A 7,985-nucleotide genomic window follows, 5' to 3' on the forward strand; every position below is an offset into this window, starting at 1 on the left:
ATGATCTAGATAATAGTTAAGAATGATGATGATGAAATAAGTAATAAGGTTATGTTGATGATTATGATAAGATGATGATTAGGAGATGACGATAGGAAAAATACGGGTTAAAAAGAAATTAGGTAGTAGATAAATCAAATATTAACAGACGGTGAAATGGTTAGGCTGGTAGTGTGTTAAACGAATGATCCTGAGTTCGAATCTGGTCTACTGCAGCTTATTTTTTTTCTACAAACAGCTAGGATGGTTTAAGTGAGTTTGGGCAGAGATTCTGATGGGCCGTATACACCTGTTGGGCCGAACTACACAAAGGCTTGTGGACTGTAACAGATAAAGCGGGTTATATATAATTGGGTTATGAGTTAATTCGGAAAAATAGAATTGGACGAATGGATAGGGGAGTTTTCGTGTTATCGTGAGGTCGTGGGTTCGAGCCCTGCTCGAGGCATTTTATTTTTAGGAAAGCTTTAAAGGTAGTTTTTATTATTATTATTATTATTATTATTATTATTATTATTATTATTATTATTATTATTATTATTATTATTATTATTATTATTATTATTATTATTATTATTATTATTATTATTATTATTATTATCATTATTATTATTATTATTATTATTATCAAGACTACTAGTATTATGGTTATTATCGTTATTAATTAGTGTTATTTTACTTATATTATTATTAACATAAGTATAAGTATTATTAGTAACATTATCATTATTATTATTAAAGTATCCATTATATTAAGAATTACTGATATTATCATTATTAATATAGTTATTATTACTAGTACTATGATTATTTTTACCAAAATTATTATTTTGTTTTCATTAAAACTATTATTATTATTATTATTATTATTATTATTATTATTATTATTATTATTATTATTATTATTATTATTATTATTATTATTATTATTATTATTATTATCAGTATTATCTATATTAAGGTCACCAGAACTAATTACGTTTATGAAAATAGAAGTTTTAAAGATATTATTAAGGTTGTAAGTATATTTTTAATCAAAATAACAAAGTTTATATAAACATTCATATATAACACGTTAGATATTGTTATTAAAATACTAATCAAATATATATCAATATATCAATTTAAATATTAAACATTTTGAATGTATATACACAAACTAGATAAGTATAATATATAATTTAAGATATAATATATAAATTTGTTCGATTACGATTATACGTTTTAATATATATACAAATAATATAGGTTCGTGAATCCGAGGCCAACCTTACAATTGTTCAATGTTGTAATATGTATTTTTACTACAAAATACATTAGGTGAGTTTCATTTGATTCCCTTTTACTCTTTACATTTTTGAGACTGAGAATACATGCACTGTTTTAATAACTGTTTTACAATATTTATATGCGTGAGTTTCATTAATCCCTTTTTAAATACTTTTACAATATATATTTTTGGGACTGAGAATACATGCGCTGTTTTTATAACTGTTTTACGAAATAGACATAAGTAATTGAAACTACATTATATGGTTGAATGATCGAAATCGAATATGCCCCTTTTTATTAAGTCTGGTAATCTAAGAATTAGGGAACAGACACCCTAATTGACGCGAACTCTAAAGATAGATCTATCGGGCCAAACAAGCCCCATCCAAAGTACCGGATGCTTTAGTACTTCGAAATTTATATCATGTCCGAATGAGGATCCCGGAATGATGGGGATATTCTTATATGCATATTGTGAATATCGGTTACCAGGTGTTCAATCCATATGAATGATATTTTTGTCTCTATGCATGGGACGTATGTTTATGAAAAATGGAAATATGAAATCTTGCGGTCTATTAAAATTATGAAATGATTATTTATGTTAAACTAATGAACTCACCAACCTTTTGGTTGACACTTTAAAGCATGTTTATTCTCATGTACGAAAGAAATCTTCCGCTGTGCATTTGCTCATTTTAGAGATATTACTTGGAATCATTCATGACATATTTCAAAAGACGTTGCATTCGAGTCGTTGAGTTCATCAAGATTATTATTAAGTCAATATTAGTTAGATTTATTATGAAATGGTTTGCATGACGTCAACTTTCGATGTAATGAAAGATTGTCTTTTCAAAAACGAATGCAATGTTTGTAAAATGTATCATATAGAGGTCAAGTACCTCGCGATGTAATCAACTGTTGTGAATCGTTTATAATCGATATGGACTTCGTCCGGATGGATTAGGACGGGTCCCTTCAGTTGGTATCAGAGCGGTGGTCTTAGCGAACCAGGTCAACATTAGTGTGTCTAACAGGTAGTTGTTAGGATGCATTAATGAGTCTGCATTAGTATGTCTAACAGGTAGTTGTTAGGATGCATTAATGAGTCTGCATTAGTGTGTCTAACATGTAGTTGTTAGGATACATTAATGAGTCTGCATTAGTGTGATTAACAGCTAGTTGTTAGGATGTATTAGTGAAGTCTGGACTTCGACCTAGTAGTTGTTAGGTTATATTATTAAGTCTGGACTTGAATCTGGTCCGCATGTCAAATGTTTTGCTTATCATTTCTTGTCAAAAATTACCTGCTTATCATTCTTAGTCTAGACACATCTTGCTGCATTGATTGCATGAATAGTGTATAGACAAAATTCATATCTTAGCGTATATGCTAAATCATATCTTAGCGTATCTATTACTGTAGACTTTATCTGACACGTTTCCTTAATTCTCTTCGTAATCTACGGAATCTTCTGTACTATGTACAGGTATTATATGTAATTAGAATATCATCCGATATCCGAAAATCATTTCATATCGAAAAATCCTTTATTCAATCGTACGCAATGGAACTCACAACTAGTTCAAGTCCCTCGGATTCCGATATGGAGTCCCACTTCAGCTCCGAAAGAAGCGTCACCAGAATGAATCAATCAATCAGCCATCCCCAATTCATCTGATGGGTTCGTAGCCTACTTAATCATCGAAGACAAGAAGAAGGAGATTCCTTCCACCAACCAAATTTCTCTCTTGACGATGAACCTGAATCACTTACCGACGAACCTGTTCGAAACACCATTTTCACTCTCGTTGCCCGAATATCTCGCCACGATTATATTCTACCCACAATTCTAAACCTTATTCATCCGCTCGTTCCGACCGACAATCATCCCGGAGTAACAAGTCAACGAGCTTCGCACCCGAGTTGTAGCCTTGAAAAATATGGTGCAAAATGTACCAGCTTCAGCAACATCATCAACATCAACGGTACCACCAACAACAACATCCACATCCCAAGCCTCAATTTCACCATCTGATCCATAAACATCAACATCATATGCACCATGGATACCAAGGAGCACCAACAGCAATTAATAATGAAGTATTGAACCATAACTTCATTAATATTCTGTGAAGAATATGTGGATCCTAATAATTAATGATGAAGTATTGATCCATAACTTCATCAATATTCTGCGAAGAATATGTGGATCCTAATAGTTTTAGGGATTACTTATTCTAGCTCAAACCGAGAATCAAATGAGCCTAATATTATATTGACTCATTAAATCCATGATTACATCTGAAGAAAATATATATGTATATATATTTTCATAGGGATTGTGATTAAAAATTCTTTCGTACAAACTGTTAATGATGAAAATATTTTAACGGGTAGGTAATACCCGAGGAATATTTAGGATTTCACATTAATAAGTTACACTGTACATTCTTCGAATTTGATTCAACGGTCATTTACTATCCTACTTACATCCACAGAGATATGAATCCGTTCACCACAGAATAACTATTTTTATTCAAATTTCAGTATTTTGACTTATCAGAATCCAACAAGTAGTAAAATGAAGAAAACAGTTGACGGAATAAAATATGTTAGAAACAAACAAATTAACTATGAGAAATTTTGTTAAGAATCCACGCTAACAAAATCCTAGCTAACTGTTCTAGCTAACTATGGACTAATCAACTGAGGACTACCAACAGTGGACAATTAAAATGAGTTAAAATATTAATTATAACATATAAAACTAAACAATTCTTCAAGCTTGCCACTTAATTTCATCTAAAACCTCATTTGTATCTTGACAATTACAATCTGCGTTCAAACCTTTCATGATTCTTGAAAACACCTCAATCGGGAGGATGAATCAACCGCACTTCATCTACGAAAGAAAAGATTGATGCGTATAGTTATGCACCTGAAAACTCTCGGAAACTGAGTAAACGTTTAATATGTAACTGTGCTAATTCCTTTAACGTTATTATTACCGAAAATAACTTTTCAATCTCTTTCCAAATTAGCCAATTTTATCACAGCTCCAGCAAGTCAACTTCAATTTTTCAGACGGATTAGCTTTATTATAACCTTGATTTATAAGTTTTCCTTTCGTCATCATTACCGGGGAACCGTTTACACCCTATCACATTATCAGAAAACTTAGCAGCAACTTTATTACTCATTGACTTTAGTCTCTCCGAAGAATCATTATATTTGTTCATTAAAACCCTATCATATACTTATCCGCATCTTATAACGAGAATTGTCATATCAATTACCGAGAATTAGCAACCAGTATTTCGAATCTCGCAGCGTTTCTACATCAACAGTTATATGTATACATATAAAACTTATCTCATAGAATTATAAACTTTCATTCTGAAATTCTGAAAAGCACCCAGTCTACAAATCAATACCACAAATTCTGAAAAAAAGCTGAATACAGCAGCAGAAACTGTACATGACCTTAATCGTCGAAAGTTGATGATAAAGAATGGAGTATTGGAAACACTCAATAGAAAATTTAGTACCGAAAAGCGAATTGTGCGAAATTATGAAGGAAGCCGTGGAAAAATCACAAAGAATAAGTTTGACTTCAAAGAATCTAAATAATTCAATGCCTGCTGAAGTCTTTAGCGAATATCTTGCTCCTTACTTTAAACCCTTGCGGACAATAGTCTCCATCATCCTATGATCTTAGATATTCAAAGATATTATCGTATCTTTCATTATAAATATCCTCAATATTTCTGAATATATTTTCATAACTAATCTTATCTGAAATCCTTTATCTCTTTGAGCTGTCAGTGTTACATCATATGAGAAACTATTAGTTTCTATATTCTGCGAACCTTCAAATTTAAAATATGAATGTTTTTGAGGTAGTGTTGGGAACTGATGCATGAGTTAGTATAATATAATGACATTTGTTCAACGTGATTATATTACAGTAATTCATGCTGAGTTTCTAATGGAACGTGATGATTCACAGAACATACCGTCATCATGTGCCATTTACACGACTCTTACATTCTACCTAATCTCCAAACATATTAAGAACATATCTTCTTAATAGTTCTATCTTTCCGGACATTCTGGTAATTTACCAAATTAAGATAGTGCCGTTACGATTTTCTTCTTAGAACAATAACTATGATTATTCAAAATCCATACCTACGAATTCCGGACCATTATTCGCTTGACTGGAAGTCGGGAAGAGGAGACAAAAGTATGGAACTCCAAAATATAAAGGAAATAAAGGGGGTGGATTTATAGTGAAATATCCGACAAAACAATTGAAACAGATTATGGGAAGTAATCAAAGAAGATCCTGATTTCCTTAATTGTTGAAGAACCAAATCTTTTTATGAAGATTTTCTTTAAATCCCTTGAATTCCGGAAACCAATCATAACTACGTCATTGGTTAAAATGAATCTACATTTACTCATTTCACTCTCTTGCGATAGCTTCACTTATACTCTTCGCGTAATCAAATGGTTTTATCCATATTACTCAATGATGATAAAACCCTATTTATCAACTCATATTCGTCATGAAAACATTTTTATTGTTAGCCATGACCACCTCACTCAAATTTCGGGACTAAATTTCTTTAACGGGTAGGTACTGTGATGACCCGGGAATTTCCGACCAAATTTAAACTTTAATCTTTATATATTTCTGACACGATAAGCGAAATCTGATAGGTTGAGTCTCAAAATCTTTAAACTATTTATACATATTCTGTTAAACTTTGACTATGGCCGACGATTCATGAACAACTATTTGTAAATAGATACTTATATATTTAAAAATATAAATATATATTAATTCGAAATATAATTTGAAATATTATATTATTTAGTTTAATTTTGTAAAAATGGAATAATTAATTATATAATAAAATTTCATTATGAATCTATATATAGATATTAAAAGTATTATTATAATTAATATATACTTATATTTACTAATTATTAATATTAATTATTAAATATGAATTCTAAATTTAGATAAGTAAAACAAACAAATAAAATAGATAAAATCGTTTTGCATCAATAACATGTCTATCATGTTGTCTATTCTTCTGCTTTGAGAGTAACAACTTTAACAAACTCACCAAGCAATAATTCATCCGTGTAATTGAATTACAATAGAGTATACTGTTCAATATTCCACTTTCAGTTTCACATCTCAATCAAAAAAAAAAAAAAAAAAAAAAAAAAAGAAACCGATGGCTACATTGTTTGTTAAAATCAATCAAGATGTAAATATTACTATTATTGTTGTCCCACCATTCTCATTATTCTTCTTTCTGTTTTCTAAACCCATCATCTATCTAATCTATAAGAAATCGTTAGCTGTACTTGTCAACTATTTTGATTTTGATTTTTGGTCTCCAAATATCGTACCCAGAATCCAATCCAAACAGATGCAAACAAAATCTGTTAACCATTCCTTTCTTTATTTTTATTTTTGCTTTTCCTGATTATTCGATTAATATTATTGTCGATCAATCTCTGGTTATTAAACAAGTGAAGACTGTGTTTTTAAAGGAAACTTATTCCACTTTACATTCTCAATATCAACTAAAACCTTCACCATCTTTTAACACTCAAACATCCATGGAAATAACCGGCACCACCACTCTCGATCACTCTCTTCCTTGTAAACCACTCTCGTGAATCACAAAACCCACTACAACCACACCGGACCACCATCCAGCTCCACAACTTAAAACCACCATTCAAATCATCACATTCAAAGTCATCTTCCACCACCACGAACACCAAGAATCACCATGGACACACCACCATCGAAGAACGATCCTAACCAAAACCCATTTCTGATGTTTTTTTCCTTTTCTTTCGTTCTGACTTAACACAACCATCACCTTCCCTCAATTGTTTCTGTTTTTTTGTTGTAAGCCACGACCGAAACCATCGATGGTGTAACTGTTAATGTTTAGTTTCTTATTTGACACCCAAGGCTTACCCAAAACTGCCACCAGGATCGAATGAATCTGCTACAAGTTGTTTCCTGATATTGTTTGATCAATCACAAACCACACACCATAAACCCATGTAAACGACCACTACCCTACGCCACTTTAACACCACCTGCTTCTTTCTGTTTCTTCGCTGATACTACACTCTCTTGATGACGACTACAGCTGCCATTCCCTTTCTGTTTCTTCCTAACGATAATGATGATGATAATTAATAGTGATAATGAATAAAGATGAAGAAGGTGATCATGAGTTAAACTGCTACTGCAGTCCCCTTTGGTACAGGTTGGTGAACAGCAACTATGCTGCAAATATAGTTCTGTTTATTTATTTTTTTTTTTTGCTGTCAACGATGGAATAAAAAAAAAGAATGATAATGATATCATATGTTACTATCACCTTGAGTACTCTTGTATTTTTAAATTGAATTAGGAGCTAGGATAGTGGATTAGTTTGCTTTCCTTTGTCTTTGCCGACAATTACCAAAAAGAAAATACCCACTTGCCAATATTTTCATTAGTGGGTCACAAGAGTGATTATTAATACCTTAATGGAATGTGCAAGTAACTTAAATAAATAATAATTAAGTTAAAGTAATAAAGCTATGATGACAAGAATGATGAAGAGGATGGACGTGAAAAACGCTAATGATGACGTTTATTATAAACGAAGTAATGGTG

The sequence above is a fragment of the Rutidosis leptorrhynchoides genome, chromosome 3 (assembly GCF_046630445.1).
Source record: "Rutidosis leptorrhynchoides isolate AG116_Rl617_1_P2 chromosome 3, CSIRO_AGI_Rlap_v1, whole genome shotgun sequence".
NCBI lineage: Eukaryota > Viridiplantae > Streptophyta > Magnoliopsida > Asterales > Asteraceae > Rutidosis > Rutidosis leptorrhynchoides.